The sequence below is a fragment of the Lynx canadensis genome, chromosome B2 (assembly GCF_007474595.2).
Source record: "Lynx canadensis isolate LIC74 chromosome B2, mLynCan4.pri.v2, whole genome shotgun sequence".
NCBI lineage: Eukaryota > Metazoa > Chordata > Mammalia > Carnivora > Felidae > Lynx > Lynx canadensis.
Window position 1 is genome coordinate 89,527,138 of NC_044307.1, and position 16,019 is coordinate 89,543,156.

A 16,019-nucleotide genomic window follows, 5' to 3' on the forward strand; every position below is an offset into this window, starting at 1 on the left:
TTTCCCACTCCCACCCACTCCCTCCACCCCCCTGCACCCAGCTGCTGGGTGAGTCTTATCTGACCTGAGCAAATCCCCACATCCATATTTGGATCAGGGATGGGCTCACAACCTATTTCAGACCCATGACACACACGATTTTTGAGGAAGCTTCTGGATGGAAGGGAAAAAAGTTATTTAGCTCTGCAGAGAAAGCAACTGGAAGAGACTGAAAGAGCTACCCTGCCTTCCTCTGGTTAGTACACTGTAAGCACATGACCGGAACTGCCACAGCTATTTCGGCATTTAGGAGAGAGCCGCCTGAGGCCCGAGTTAGCGCCCAGCAGGGGTGAAGATGGAAGGACCACGTAGAAGTGGAGTCAGTCCCGCTGCGGACCGGAACCGTGCCTTCAACTGCCTACAGCCAGAGACGGATCCCTGGCCTGCTCCGTTCTGCAAGCCAATTAATTCTCTGCTCTGCTTAAGCCAGTTTCGGTGAGAAGTGCTACAACTCGAAGAGTTTTAATTGTACAGATCGTGTGTACAAAGATTGGGAACACCTGGGATTTGCTTTTTATGCCTCACTCTAGTTTGCCTATTTTCTACAATGCACCTGTTATTTTATCATTAGTAAGAACAATAAATGTTATTTTAAGTAGTCCATTCAAATGCAGTAGTCCATTCAAATGCCCCACACTGAATATGTTTCATGATTATTTATATCAGATAGCATACTGAGCTCAACGCGGAATTGAAAAATCAGCCTTTTTTGAAGAACCTCAATATTTGACATAATGATCATAATAGCACACATTTGGCTAAGGCTTGATTGTTTTCAAGCATTATCTCATTCGGTAATCCGAGCGTATATACGAATTAGGTAAGACAGTATGACAGAGACCCCTGTAAGTTTGCAAAAGTGCATTTTCTTTTCCTCCCTGGCAGACAGATATACAGTATTTCGCAGCCTCCCTGGCAGATGGGTGAGCCCACGACTGAGTTCAGCCTAATGGACTGTGAACAGTGATGTGTGCAGTGCTAGGTCCAACCCAGAGAAGCCTCCCACAAGTGATTTTTCTTCATTCTTCCCATGCCTGCTGCCCAGGTACAGGGATTCTTCACCTGAACTTCAAGAAGAGAACTTCAAGACCCTAGAATTAGCTGGAAGGCACTTGGACCCCTAATTAACTTCATAGAAGGCCATGTGCTAACCCAAAACATCCTTATTGGCATGTCCAAGAGTAAGAAATAAGAGTTACCTTACTAGGCTATATTAGTCAGAGTTCTCCAGAGAAGCAGAATACTAGGAGATGTGTATGTGAGTGTATATACAAAAACAGAGAGAGGAAGGGAGGGAGAGGGAGAGAGAGGAATTCAGGAATTGGCTCCCACAACTGTGGAAGGGGCAAGTCCAAAATCTGCAGGTAGGCTGGCAGGCTGAAGAGCTGAGTAACAATTGATGTTACAGTTTTAATCTGAAGGCAGGCAGCTGGCACAATTCCCTCTTCCTCCGGGGAGAAGGATCTTTTTTCTATTCACACCTTTAACTGATTGGGTGAGGTCCACCCACGTTGTAGAGAGTTATCTGCATTCCTCAAAGTCTGCTGGTTTAAATATTAATCTCATCTAAGAATATGCCTTCATAGAAACATCTAGAATGTTTGACCAAATATCTGGATACCGTGGCTTAGCCAAGTTGACATAAAATTAATCATCACATAAGGAAATGGTCAACAGTTTTGAGATTGAGTGTAAATTGGCTGAGGAATCTGGGTTCTGGGCTTTTCTGATAAATCTCATTAAATATCTAGTATGATAGTCATTCTATTTAGTCATGAGAAATGTCCATCCCTCTCAGTGCCCTGGACAATGGCTAGGCCTGGATTCTTACCCTTCTTGCCACTACTGGATATATATGATTTCTGTTTTAGAGGATTTTTCCTTGACTTTGTCGAAAAAGACTGCACTCAGTTTACTTTTCCCCAAAATAGGATACTAGGCAGAATTGGTTTCCCTTCCCTTCCCCTCTCCTCCTCTCTCTCTCTCTACATCTCTCCTTCCTTCCTTCCTTCCTTCCTTCCTTTCTTCCTTCCTCCCTCCCTCTCTCTCTCTCTTTCTTTCTTTCTTTCTTCTTTTTTTCCCATTCACCTTTCCTCTGCACTGTTCCTGAAAACTGGGAGCAAAGTAAGAAGTAACACCTCCCTGTACCGTAATCTTCCATTTTCTTTCTTTCACCCCCAATTTTTGAAGTTTATTAATAAAAAGCATATTCTTTTCCTTACTTGACTGCTGCTGGGAATTTAGGGCCAGACTTTTTACAATGTTTTTAAGCTTTGGGAGGAGGGAAATTCTTTGATCCTTCTCTATTCTGCCATCTATATCCCTAAAATCTGACCTACTATATTTATTTTTCTGTGAAAATACGTCCAAAGAAAGGTTGTCCTAAATGGCAAAACAGATTCACAACCTAATCTAAAATAAAAGCTAGGACAAAAGATAATCAAATTTGGAACCAAGGACTATATTCAAAATTTTTCTAAGCCACAGCACAAATTCTGAAAATTTTGTCATTACAAAATGCTTTTAGTTCAATAGCTATCCTTGATGGCTACCTTAAACTATCTCCTTGTAACATATGATGATGCAATTGCTATTTATAAAGCTGAATGCAATTTGAGAAAAAATATTTACTATACAGGATTTAGGCAAGTTCCAAGCGAGTCAGGTATTTGCTAGAAGGCCATTCATTATATTGAAACCCAAATGAAAATAATGTTACTTTTAGACAAGGCAGTCATTGCCCTTACCTCACCTGCTTGTACTGATCATTGCACGGTGCCTTACGTTAACCGTTCCCTGTAATAGCAGTCGGATGAGCCTGATGACATCTCAAGGTCATCTCAAGCCTTTTGATTATATGAATTTTGTGCTGAAAATTACATGCTAAAATATCTCCACCAAAGCTATGTCATTTTCTTTCTACAACTGTCATCTTTAATGCTACCTCAGGCTTTATATTTAAGATGTAGATCCATGTTTACCTGTTCCTAAAATGGTTTAAAAACTGTTACAGGACTTTCTCAACTTTCAATAGGAATAGAGGCAGATTTCATACAAGGTTAAACAAAGCCGACGGTGAATACCGCCGTTTGCATGTGTGGTAATAGCTCTCAATTGCTTTTCTTCTTTTCCTTAATGTAAGCCAGAGAGCCTATGATATCCATATCACATCAATTTTTAAAAATGTTTATGTCTATATCTCTTCATTTTTTAAAGAAATGGATACCATAACTAATGTGCCATAAAGTAAAAACATTCAGAGGTTAACTTATTAACACGGATTTTATGATGCAAATTAGGTTGCTATAATTAAACTTTTTCAATAGTTATGTCTTTGCCTGCATTAGGTAGCCACCATAATTTTGAAAGTAAATATTTCACCAGGTGACACTTATTGAATGATATTTGCTAGTATTTTGGGCTCAGAATTGGCAGAACAAAATCAGTGCTGTTGACATGCCAATTTTAGTCATTTGTTACTTTTAAGCACCTAGAAGTTTTTGCCCAAAACTCTAGGTTTCTGACGGAAAGTCCTACTAAAACTTTAGATGACCTTCCCATTAACACACTTTCTTTTATTATTATTATTATTATTGTTATTGTTATTATTGTGGAAAGAACCCTTAACATGATATCTACCCTCTTAACAAATTTTAAGTGCACAATATATTATTGGTGACTATAGGTACAATGTTGTATAGCAGGTTTCTAGAACTTATTCATCTTGCTTGACTAAAACTGCATATCCGTTGATTAGTAACTCCTCATTTCCCCTCCACCCAGCCCCAGGCAACAACCATTCTGCTCTTTGATTCTATGAGTTTGACTATTTTAGATTCTTCATAGAAGTGGAATCATGCAGTATTTATTTTTCTATGACTGGCTTATTGCACTTGACATAATATACTCAAGATTCACATATTGTTCCCTCGTGCAGAACTTCCTTCTCTTTTAAGGCTGAATAGTAAGCATCCCATTGCCATGAGATACCACTTCACACCTGTCAAGAGGGCTATTATCAGAAAAACAAAACATGGTAAGAGTCGGTGAGGATGTGGAGAAATAGGAACTTCTGCGCACTCTTGGTGGGAATACAAAATGGTGCAGCCACTGGAAAACAGTATGGAGGCTCCCTAAAAATTAACAATGGAACTACCAAATGATCCAGCAATCCCACTTTCCGGTACGTGTCCAAAAGAAGTCAGAATCTCAAAGGGCTAATAGCACCCCTACGTTCACTGTAGCACGATTCAGAGAAGCAGCCTCAATGTCCATCGACAGAGATCTTCTTTTGATAAAGATGTCTTGTCTCTGTTAGACCTCAGTTTACTCTCGATAAAACACTGAATACACACACTGTCTTTCTTATCCAAAGAGTCGGTTTTTCTCTCTCTTGTCAATTTCCTTTATTCTGATATCAGAATCTTTAGTACTTTGTTTGCTCCCTCTTTCTTTTGAGAAAAAAAGATCCCAGTTTCCAAAATACAACCTTCACCTACCCCTGCGATTGCAAGGCAAAAAGCTCATGGAAACCCTCAATGACACATTTTCTCTGTCACCAGATGCCTTTTGGTGTCTAGGAAAAGTCCGGGTGCCTTTTTAGCTAAGCTTTGTTTTATTATGTTTTTATTTTCTCTCTCTAGCAGCCTTTGACCACTGATAATTTTATTAGGTCTCTTTTAATCTCCCTGTCTCTAATACATAACTCTGTATGCCTTTTATCTTGTTTCCACTATAATTCTTAAATTACTAGTTGGCTAATTCACTTAGGCATTCTCATGACTTTCCGAGAAATTTTATTGCCGTATCTTATTTTTCTTCCATGAGTTCCCAACCTATTCTTAACAATTTCTGCATTCTATTAAAACGGGCCATTCCAAAGTTCACTTGTTTCTGCTCTATCTTCTTTCACTTTCATTTTCAGCCTGATCCCATACACAAGGAGATTGGGATCGCTATTTCCTAGATTCCTCTGAACCGTTCTGCCTGCAGTCAGACCCCATGCATCACACACAATGCCCAGGCTAGTATTGTTTCTCCTCCTCATTGGCCATCGCCCGCCATGAATGAGAAAGCAATCCTCTATCACAGCTACAAGCACGCGGCCTGCCTTATCTGGTCTGCTTGCTAACACACAGTCTGTTAAGAAATAAGAAATTCAATGCTGCTGGCCACTACTGGCCCCTTGGATGTTTGCACACTTTTTTGTTTTTAATAACGCAGTCATTTCCTTATTCAAGCACTTTTTCTAATTGTGGGACATATAAGGGATTCCAAGAAATAATTTTACTAAAACTTTCCAGTGAAATTGCACAGTTTCAGGGTCAAAGAAGATTTTTTTCTGTCAGATGCAATACTATATATGAACCATTTTGCATTATTTATCTATAAATTGGTAATATTATACATCTTTCCAATCCATGTCGAAAATGTAAACTATGAAATACCTTCCTCTAGTTTTCCACCAGACATAAGATTTTCAAGATCCCTAGGTGGCTGGGAAGAGTCTTAAAATCTTAATTTAGAAAAGAAGAAACACAATGAATGCCCATCAGTAGCCGATAGCTGAAAAGGTATTAGCTACCTCCAGTTCATAGACTATAATGGTGTCATTAAAAACATGAATTAGATATATACCAATCAATTTGAGAAATATTCATGAGATTTTATTAAATGAGAAAAAACAAGATACAGCCAAATAAATATTTAATTCTACTGTGTGTAAAAAATGGCAAAAATTTTATGTGTGCATATATACATCAAAAACAATAATCATATATGTATTACATAGTAACTCTATTTTAGATTCCTTAAAAAGCTTGAAGAAAGCATAGAAAAATACAAAAGATGAATAGCATGGGTTCTTTTAGGTAAAGGAGAGTGATTTGTAGTAGGAGAGAAATATAAGAGGAGGGAGAGATAAGAAAAAATAAAAAAATGATTTGAAGTCCTGTATTAAAAGATAGCATGTGATATGATCCCATGTGTGTAAAATGATGTGTTAAAGTGTTTGTACGTGTATATAAAGAGATGCACGTAAGGTTTAAGTTCATTTCTATTTTTTGACAACGATTTTTTTTTTACAAAGTTTGAATTTTTTTCAGCTAAATTATTGAGAGGACAAAATAAAGCTGTTTCCATTGTGGATGAAAAAGAAGAAACATGTGGAGGGGTTTTGTGTAATCATGAGGCTACTGTTCCGGCTCTGTCACACTCCCCTCCCTCGTCACTGAGACCCTCCAGCGAAGGGGTAGCCCGCCTAGAGAGGAGCAAACTGACAGGGAAAGTTGGAGCCACGTGCTTCGCGTGAGACAAGGACATGCTGGGTGGCAGAGAGCCGCAGAAAGTGTTCCAAACTTGTCTTTTGGCCAAACCAATCAATACCAGCACAGCCTCCTAAGCGAGCATAGCGATTGTAAAGGAACCAAATTCACCTTTCTCAAGTGTAGGTGGGGGAATGGTAGCCAACGTGCCTGGCCACTGACCGTGGCCCTGAATGCGCTGCCAGCGTTCAGATTCTCTTCCCGCTCGGAGTCTTCCAGTTTCTCCATATATGATGCAGGCACAGTCATATAACCCAGTATACAGGATGGTTGCGAGAATCAAACATCAGTATACCACCCTTAAAGTCATCCCTGCCTTGTTGTGGGTGGTCAGGGCCTTAGCTCCCAGGCATATCCACTTGTCATTTCAGAGAGCATAATAAAGGCTTAATTTAAAATATTTCCTTCAATTGTTATTTATTTAATTAATCATTCTTATTCAATTATTCACAGCTTACAAATCCATGTTTGAGGAGAATGGGACTTTGAAATCACCTTTAATATTTACATTTTGAGACCAAAGCTGCAAATGTATCATTTATTCAACAAATACTGAGTCTTACAATGTCTGCATGCTGTTACCTCCAGGATCAGGCTATTTGGATATAATAAAACTTGGCCTTTCTTCATATCTCCAGCAAGTGAGTCCCAACTCCCAATCTATATTTAATCAAAGCATATGCATTAGTTTACTATGTTTAAAGCATGTTCTCTCCCTATCTCAACCCTCCTTACATTAGAAAAAAGAAATATCAAATGAGAAGAGAAAACCGGCATGAAAAAAAAAAAAAATGTTCTCCAAGTTGGTGTAAGAGTAGATATTGATCACTATGCCCTACCGTCTCCAGAAGTGGCCTTTTTTTCATAAGTAACAGAGAAAAATATGGAAAAAGTCGCAATGCATTTGAGGGTATCCAAGCCATTACTGATCAGGAGATACGCTGCAGAGTATCAGCGACTCTCTTGACCTACCGTTTCCTTCTTCAACTTCCTTTTAGATATCACATAGTCTCCACACTCTAAGACAATTCCCCATCTCAAAATCCAGCTTAAGATTCTTCACTGGTACCTATTGCCCATCCACAGAGCCATCAGAGAACTTAATGTCACTACATTTGAAATTAAAAGGGTTTTGTCCATGGGGTGCCTGGGTGGCTCAGTCGGTTAAGCTACCGAGTTGGGCTCCGGTCATGATGTCACGGTTCTTGGGTTTGAGCCCCGCATCGGGCTCTGTGCTGACAGCTCAGCTCGGAGCCTGCTTTGGATTCTGTGTCTCCCTCTCTCTCTGCCCCTCCCCCATTTGTGTTCTCTCTCTCTCTCTCTCTCTCTCTCTCTCTAAAAAATAAATAAAATGTAAACAAAAAAAATTTTTTTAATAAAAGGATTTTGCCTTTTCCAGGCATCATTCACAAACATCAGAGCAGTGAACTTTATCAGCTACTACCCCTGTTTGTCCTAGGGTTCCTAGTGAGGGGGGGGCGGGTAGTGCATTCACCCTGTGCTGGGAAATGTACTAAGCTAACACCTTCTGGTTTCTCTTCTCCCTCATTCATTCCTACCTGGGGAAGAAGGCAGGATGTATATGATTATTAATGTAAGACAGCGATCCTCAAGCTTTCTGGGCTCAGGATCCCTGTGCACTCTTAAAATTCATAAATAACCCCTAAGAACTTTTAGTTAGGAGGGTGATATTGATCAATATTTACTGCATTAGAAATTAAAACTGAGAACTCTAAAAATTACGTATTTTTTTTTCAACGTTTATTTATTTTTAGGACAGAGAGAGACAGAGCATGAACGGGGGAGGGGCAGAGAGAGAGGGAGACACAGAATCGGAAACAGGCTCCAGGCTCTGAGCCATCAGCCCAGAGCCTGACGCGGGGCTCGAACTCACGGACCGCGAGATCGTGACCTGGCTGAAGTCGGACGCTTAACCGACTGCGCCACCCAGGCGCCCCTAAAAATTACTTATTTTTAAATAACAAGAATAAATTCACCAGATGTCGACATAAATAACATTTTATGAAAGAATATATTTGCCAAACAAGATTGTAGTGAGAAGAGCACTATTGCGTTACACTTTTGCAAATCTCTTTAGTGTCAGACTTAAGAGAAGGTAGATGAATTTTCATGTCAACCTTTGGTAATATTACATGTATGTGACCTCTGGAAAATTCCACCGTACACTCTTGAGAGAAAGAGAGTGAAAATGCAAATACTTTTGACCTCATGGCACCAGTGACCACACTCTGAGAAGAAGCACCAATTTAGGAGAATGCTCAATTGGTAAGAACCAATTTAGGAGAACCCTAAATTGGTATCCATGGCTTGGCCACTTGTTCGGCTTCCTTTGAGATCTGCCTTCATCTCGAGGAGAACTCTCCTTTTAGCTCTGCCTCTCCCTCCAACAGGAGGTTCTTTCGTGCACCTGGAGTGGAGTGGGCAACTACGTCTCACTCCGGGCTTGGTTTAGGAAGCCCTTCGGGGGCAGCACACCTCACCTGTGCTCTCCAACATCTCCATCAGGAATAAAACTGGAGTTTTTATCTTCATCCACCCAACCCCTTTGCCTTTCTCTTAGTTATTTATGAATGTGGTGGGGAACAGGAGCCATTTATAAGACCCCTTCGACACCAATAATCCTGACCACTTTTATACACATATCAACCTCAGGGTGCTTAGCATTAGCCGAGCCCCTGACTCAGTGTGTTCCAGACAGAATGCTGAGGACAGGAAGTGCAACCTGGCCTGGGGTCCCACTAAGCAGAAAATAGGAGGCATCCTTGAGCACTGTGAGCTCGACATAGACATCAGCACCATTAAGGAGCAAGCCTCCTTGAAAACAAGTTAAAATGTCGCCGTAGAGGGCCCTCGTGGTTTCTGCTCTGGCAGAATGAGACAATCAAAGCAAGCTGGGACAAAGAGAAACTACGGGATAATTGACGAGCCTCTCAGGATTTTCTGTCAAGGTCCAACCCATTGTTTTCTCCCACTTTGCAGCACATACAGAGCAGAGTGCTAGTTTGGTTCTGACCATCTCCATCCCCGGTAACATAAAAATGGAGGAAGAGAAAGGAGCTCTTCGATCAAAGCTGCCAGTAAGGAGACACGTGGGCAAAACTGCATTGTCAGCACATGCGGGGTGAGTGGGGCCCTCGGGCAAAGGTAGATCGCAACATCAGAACTTAATCGTTCTTATAGGCTGGTGATTTATCCTCACCAAGCCTATGAATAGAGAATTAAACTTGCCTAGTTTATCAGAAGGAAATGGAACTTGACTCATCAATACATCTCATGGTGCTTCTAGAAATAGGGCTTGGGTGTACCCTTAATAATAAATAGCATCTATTCTAAACAGCATTGACTTTCATTTCAGAGGTAGAGCATGACTTAACTTTGCTTTACATGTGTGACCTGAACTAATGTTCTTATCCTCAGACTCTGCTAGCTACTTGATTGTCCAATAGTCACACTTGTCAAATGTAAACCTAAGGGCTTGAAATCTCTTCGATTTCAAAAGGGGGCTTCTTTAGGAAGCCTATCCCAGGTCTTGAGGACCTGTATCTCCACAACCCCCACCTGGGGGAGCTCCAGGGACAAGGAGCTGATAAAACTTGAATATGTACTCTGAAGAAAGGTGTATGTACAAGAAATGCTAAGCAGCATAAGACAAAAATAATTTTCATCCATTTTCTTGACTTCCGTCCTTATCAGCAGTCTTGGTCCAAGTCTTAAGAATGTGTTGCCACCTCAAGTATCAGTGTTATTTCTTTAATGAACACGTGTAGTATTTACTATGTATAGGCACTATTAAGAGCATTTTACTACTAATAAACAATTTGATCTTCATAATAACCTAGTGAGGTGGGTACAGTTGTGATCATTTTACAGACAAGGAAACTAAGGCACAGAGATGCTGAGTCACCGCCTGGTGGCTACATGGGAACTCATACTTGGGCGTCTGGCTCCAGAGCCTGTGTACGTTGTGGTCTAGCCCTGCCCTTAACTGAAAGAATCCTGCTTTGGAGTATTTTGTATAAATCTCTGAGATAAACAACGGCACTGATCTCTGCATATCCTAACCTTTCCTTTTGTAAACTAAACGCTGCCACCCCTGCCTCAGTACGTATGTAGCTCTAAATGTCTCCCCCACAGTGTCTGTCCTTTCCCTTTTCCAAATATTCCCTTCCGCTAAGATCAAGGCAAATGGCCTCCAGCGCCCAGGGCCTCCCAAAGAAGTAAAACGTTTATTTGTGACCATGTCACCTAAGTCTTCCACAGACTTTCCCACGGGGAAGATTATTTAAACTGGTGGAATATTCTGAAGGACATAGATACAATGTGCAACTTCCCACTTTTAATTCCAACATCTCCTGGAAGCACTGGACAGGCCCAGTAATGGAGCTACTGCTGACAAAAATAGCAGCTATTCTAATACTCCAAATGTTTCCTGGTAGGCATATTCAATGTGTCCTTCGCCCATTGGTTCTGAAGTTTCTGGCTCACCCTGGAACTGAGCACTGAGTTAGTAGCCTGGACAATCACTTTTAAGTATTTTATCTGGTAGACCCTCAGCCCAAAGAAATTCTAAAAGTGTATCAACGGCTAGGAAAAAGCATTTGCACCTCCTATTATAAACTGACACCGGCCTCCGTATGCGGCAACTTGATTCTATTCCTCTGAGAGACACCCGGCAGATCTGTGTTCACAACATGCAAAGTGGCCCATTCAGGCAATCCGCTCCAAGGACCGGCTCACCTTTTCATCCCTCCTGAGCTCTACTGAGAGATACACTCCAAATACCACTACCACCCCTCCACAGGGTAAGTCTGATTTAACAAAGAACTTCAGAAGCATCTGAGGATTTTTTTAGAAGAGCATCTTTATTTGGGCACACCAATTCAGGCTGGGGGTGGGGGGGGGGAATAAGTGAGTTCAATACCTCAAAGATGAGTTACAATCTAGGTCTGGGTTAGTTGGCCATGTATGATTCATCAACGATAGCTGAGTGTTTCTGTAGCATATGAGAGTTGCATACATTTAGGGTGAGACGCATTAAGCTCCCGGACAGATTTCGATGAAATGTTCACTTCCACAACTGATCCAAACCCTTTATTTTTTAAAAAATTAACCGATTTAGCTGTCAAACATAAAATATTCATTTTGTAATTTATGTAAGTAATGATCTCCAGCACACAAGCTAGTTTAATTTTCTACGTGAATTTCATTATTTACACTTTCTTCCTCCCTAGTTGCAGGCAGGATTGTGACAGCTGTCCAGAGGCCCCAATTAAACACCTAAACTGGTTCCTATTATACCCACTAAAGCACTTAACCACCACCACCTGCAAAGAGCCTTCACTAAACAGCTACTGATCACATTCTGACACTCCCCATCACCACCCATAAAAACCCACTCACACACGCACACAACTTAAGGACCTCCTACTCCAATATGTGGGGAACAAAAAGGCAAGCGGATCAAAGTTCTTTGGGTTCCCACTTCTTTATTAAAGAAAACCCACACTTCTTTCAGATAAGCGTGTTCTCTGGAGAGACTTTTCTCTAGAACCCCAGTGTACCCATTCCCTGGGCATATGGGTGGTTCTGGGGCATGTGTGCCCCTCTCAGACCTCCCAACCCGCACTCACCAACCAGGGCACATGACCACCAGGCACACGGCTCAGGCCCTCAGGCACATTCTCAGAACTCAGAGACGAGTGCCTCAATGATTCTGTTCTGGAGCTTACAGCATCTTTCATGTGTACTCTCTCCATGATTGTGCCCTGACTGGCTGCAGAGTGCCAGCTTTTATCTTCTGATAAACTTTTTCCAGAATGATGGATTTCTTCTACTTACTCTGTACAATTTTTAAAAAATCAAATAAATGCTCTTCAGCAAACTTTAAGGGAATACTGAAAGACCATTCCACCCTGAAACAAAATAATTCTACCAGGGTCATGAAGTCTCACTGTGTTTTCTTTCCAAAGCTGATCCAATAAGACCAGATGCAGGACTCTTGTTGCAGGCAAATCTCAAAAAAGCATTTAAGAGCCAGCGATCAGAAGTCAGACAAGGCATACTGTTTGTTACAACCACAACTGGGGTCATTCTTCAGAATTTCATTGCTCTTTTTTGCAAAACAGGAGGAAAGTTATTCCAATTTGTCCAGATAAAACTGCATCCGTTTTCTCATAGAGCAATGTTGAATTGCCATGCCGGGCAGATTTTGTTTGGTGGGTTGGCTGGGTTTTTTACTCGCAGAAAGCTTTTAATACTCTAAGACCCTTAGTTTCCTGAGTTAATGCCAGTGGAATATTTTGCAGGAATGAGTCACAGTTGCTCAATATTCTGTAGGAGTTGAGGCAAGATTGGTAAAGAGTTATTGGTGGGTGAGGTGGGCAGAGTTGGTGAACGATTGTGTCTTTTGGGTGACTGATTAGTTTATAGTGGGTGATTGATCTGGATTATACTTGTTGGATGAATGGATTACGCAAGTTATGTCTTTGACAGTTCCTCTAACTTTAGAGACTATTCCCAAATTTTGCCTAAAAGCTATGCTTTATACGGCTTCCTCCTCCCTGCCTCTCTCTCTCTCCCTCTCCCTTTCTCATGCCCTTTAACTAAATGATATCCAAAAAGTACATGGATATTTATGAGCCCTTTCTTAAGACAATTTTGCATTTATTTCAAAAATTTTACATACAAGGAAAGATGTTGATTTATTTAAATTAGTGAAAGAAAATTCTGCAGAGTACCCACTTCAACTACAATTCCAATTACTTTTTTCCTTCTGTCATCACAATCATTTGAAAATTATAGAAGTCTCAGCACCAAAGTTTGCAAACTCAAGGAATAGAGTATTTTCAAGAACATATGCTTTAAAAATAGAAACAAACATTCCTTTAAGCCACCTCATTTTAAAGGTGCTACAGATGACCCAAATATATTATTTAGAATTTTTATTTTATGATAATAACAAACACATATTGTGCCACAATGCTACCCCTGATAAATTATTTTCCGATCATAAAAAATTATTTTATACATAGACATATATAATATTGGTTCTGCGGAACATTCCAGTGGACACAAATTCTGTCCTTCCCCATAGACCTGTACTATTTAATACAGTGGCCACTAGCCATATGTGCCTATTTAAATTTAGCTTAAGTTAAATTAAAAATCCAGTTCCCCATTCACACTAGCCACATTTCAAGTGCTCCAAAGCCACATGTGGTTGGTGGCCCCCTTACTGGACAGTACAGATTATAAAATATTTCCATCCCTGCAAAGAGTTCTACTGGACAACACATCTTTTGTTTAGACCAGGAGGTCTTTTACATTATAGACCATGGCTATTTTCCAATAGAGATAAAGCCGTTTTATGAGCATATAACATTTTGTCCTAAAGCATTCAAAGTCCAATGTGCTCATCACATTTTACAGTTAGAAATCGCTCCACATTTTGATTTACCAGTTACTTAACCAAACTTCCTATCTCCTCATCTAAGCTGGAAGCTTCTTAAGGACAGGGACTACATATCAAAAACCTTTATTCCTTTTCATTGCCTCCCAGGTGAGTACTAAGTGCAAGACATTTTTAAAAAAAAAAATCAGGGGCGCCTGGGTGGTTCAGTCGGTTAAGTGTCCGACTTCGGCTCAGGTCATGATCTCGAGGTCCATGAGTTTGAGCCCCACGTCGGGCTCTGTGCTGACAGCTCAGAGCCTGGAGCCTGCTTCAGATTCTGTGTCTCCCTCTCTCTCTGACCCTCCCCCATTCATGCTCTGTCTCTCTCTGTCTCAAAAATAAAAATAAACATTAAAAAAAAATTTTTTTAATCTTCTTGAATTGAATTCAAATGCAACATAGCCTATCTGCCTACTTATTCTAATGTAATGCCCTTTGGATGCTAAAGAAAAGTTCTTGCTGGTTGGGTAAACCGAGAGGAAAGTCTTAGGCTAAGTAGAATCCTCATGATCCCTCCGGACTATTTCCCCGAATGTATAGCAGCAACACTTACAAGAGAGGCAGTAGTTGCTTTGTGAGGCAAAGGAGTGACAACATGCCATGGCTGTGCTGCCAGCAGATGGATCCCCTTTGCTCCTACTGGGAGCCAAGTCTTAGGGAGGAAGCTCAGAAATCCCAGTCCCACTACTTGGAAAATGGAGCCCCTGTTTGAGCTCCATTGTGCAGTCCAGCCCCCCAAAAAGTTCTCAGCTTTATCTCAGGTGATCACTTTTCTTTTTTTTTTTTTTTAATTTTTTTTTTCAACGTTTATTTGTTTATTTGGGACAGAGAGAGACAGAGCATGAACGGGGGAGGGGCAGAGAGAGAGGGAGACACAGAATCAGAAACAGGCTCCAGGCTCTGAGCCATCAGCCCAGAGCCCGATGCGGGGCTCGAACTCACGGACCGCGAGATCGTGACCTGGCTGAAGTCGGACGCTTAACCGACTGCGCCACCCAGGCGCCCCAGGTGATCACTTTTCTAACCCTGGCAAGCATTCGACAAATATTTATTCATTCTACAAATGGATATTAAAAACCTCTTTTGTACACAAAGCATTGTGATTGACGGTGGAGACAAAACAATAGGGAAAGTGGATAACAAATAAGTAGCAAACCAACACATCATGTAAACTGGTGAGATGCTACAGCGGAGCAGGACAGAGTGGTCTGATGAGGGATCATGGAAATGAGCGGGATGGGTCTCAGATTCCATGAACAGGAAAGACATCTTGAGGAGGAGACCTGTACCTTGAGACCAGAAGGATGAGAAGAGTTTGTCATGCACGGAGCCAGGTGGAAGAAACAACAAATGCAAAAGCATTGAGACTGTGGTTTGGTAAAGAACCAAGAGGCAACCAGTGTAGTTCAAGGGAGCACAGAGCTAAGAGGCAAAAAGTGAGGGAGGCAGTGACCATCTTTTGCCATGTCATAGCCAGCTCGTTCATGACCTTACCAGCCATGACAATCCATTGAGATTTCATTATAAGTGCTTTGATAAGCTCTTAAATGCTCAGAAATAGAGACTGAGTGAATGAGTGGGTGAGTGAATAAATGATTGAAACTACTTGACCTTCAAAAGCAAGAGTTTTTAAAGTGAGAGGAATCATATCTTGCTGTTAGGTGTTTGTTTTCCTTAAATAAATATCACATTCCTGTCATCTCTCCTCCTTCCTTTGGATTATGAGGGTGATACGTTTGACTGACTTTGAAACTGCCTCTGAGATAGCTCTACATTTGCTTTTTAGAAAGAAAGCAACATTAACTGGAAGCCTTCCCTGACCCCTTCAGGCAGAATCGGGTCTTCCCTGCTCTGTGCTTGCTCCTGCACTGCTTAGCACATTCCTCTGTGCAACATTTACTACTTTGAATTGTAAGTATGTTTACGGACCATGAACACAACAAGTGCATCTCCGTCACCGCCCTTCTAGCACGGTGCCCAACACACAGTGGGCCCTCCTAAACGCTTTCAGGATGAGTAAAAGACTGAGAAGGAAAAGATGTAGGTCTTCTTAAGTAAATGCAGACTCAGAACCAAGTTTCTATGCTAATTAGTACTAAAAGAAGATTAATTTACTGTCTCTAATCAGCTCCTCTGACCTGATTATGTATTGGAGTCCTGAGGTTCTCTACAAATATTACTATTTA

General features: G+C 41.0%; 1 pseudogene; it reads left to right on the forward strand.

The window, feature by feature from the left end:
• Positions 1 to 16,019, forward strand: part of LOC115514965 — a 69,606-nt pseudogene that overhangs the window by 38,738 nt on the left and 14,849 nt on the right.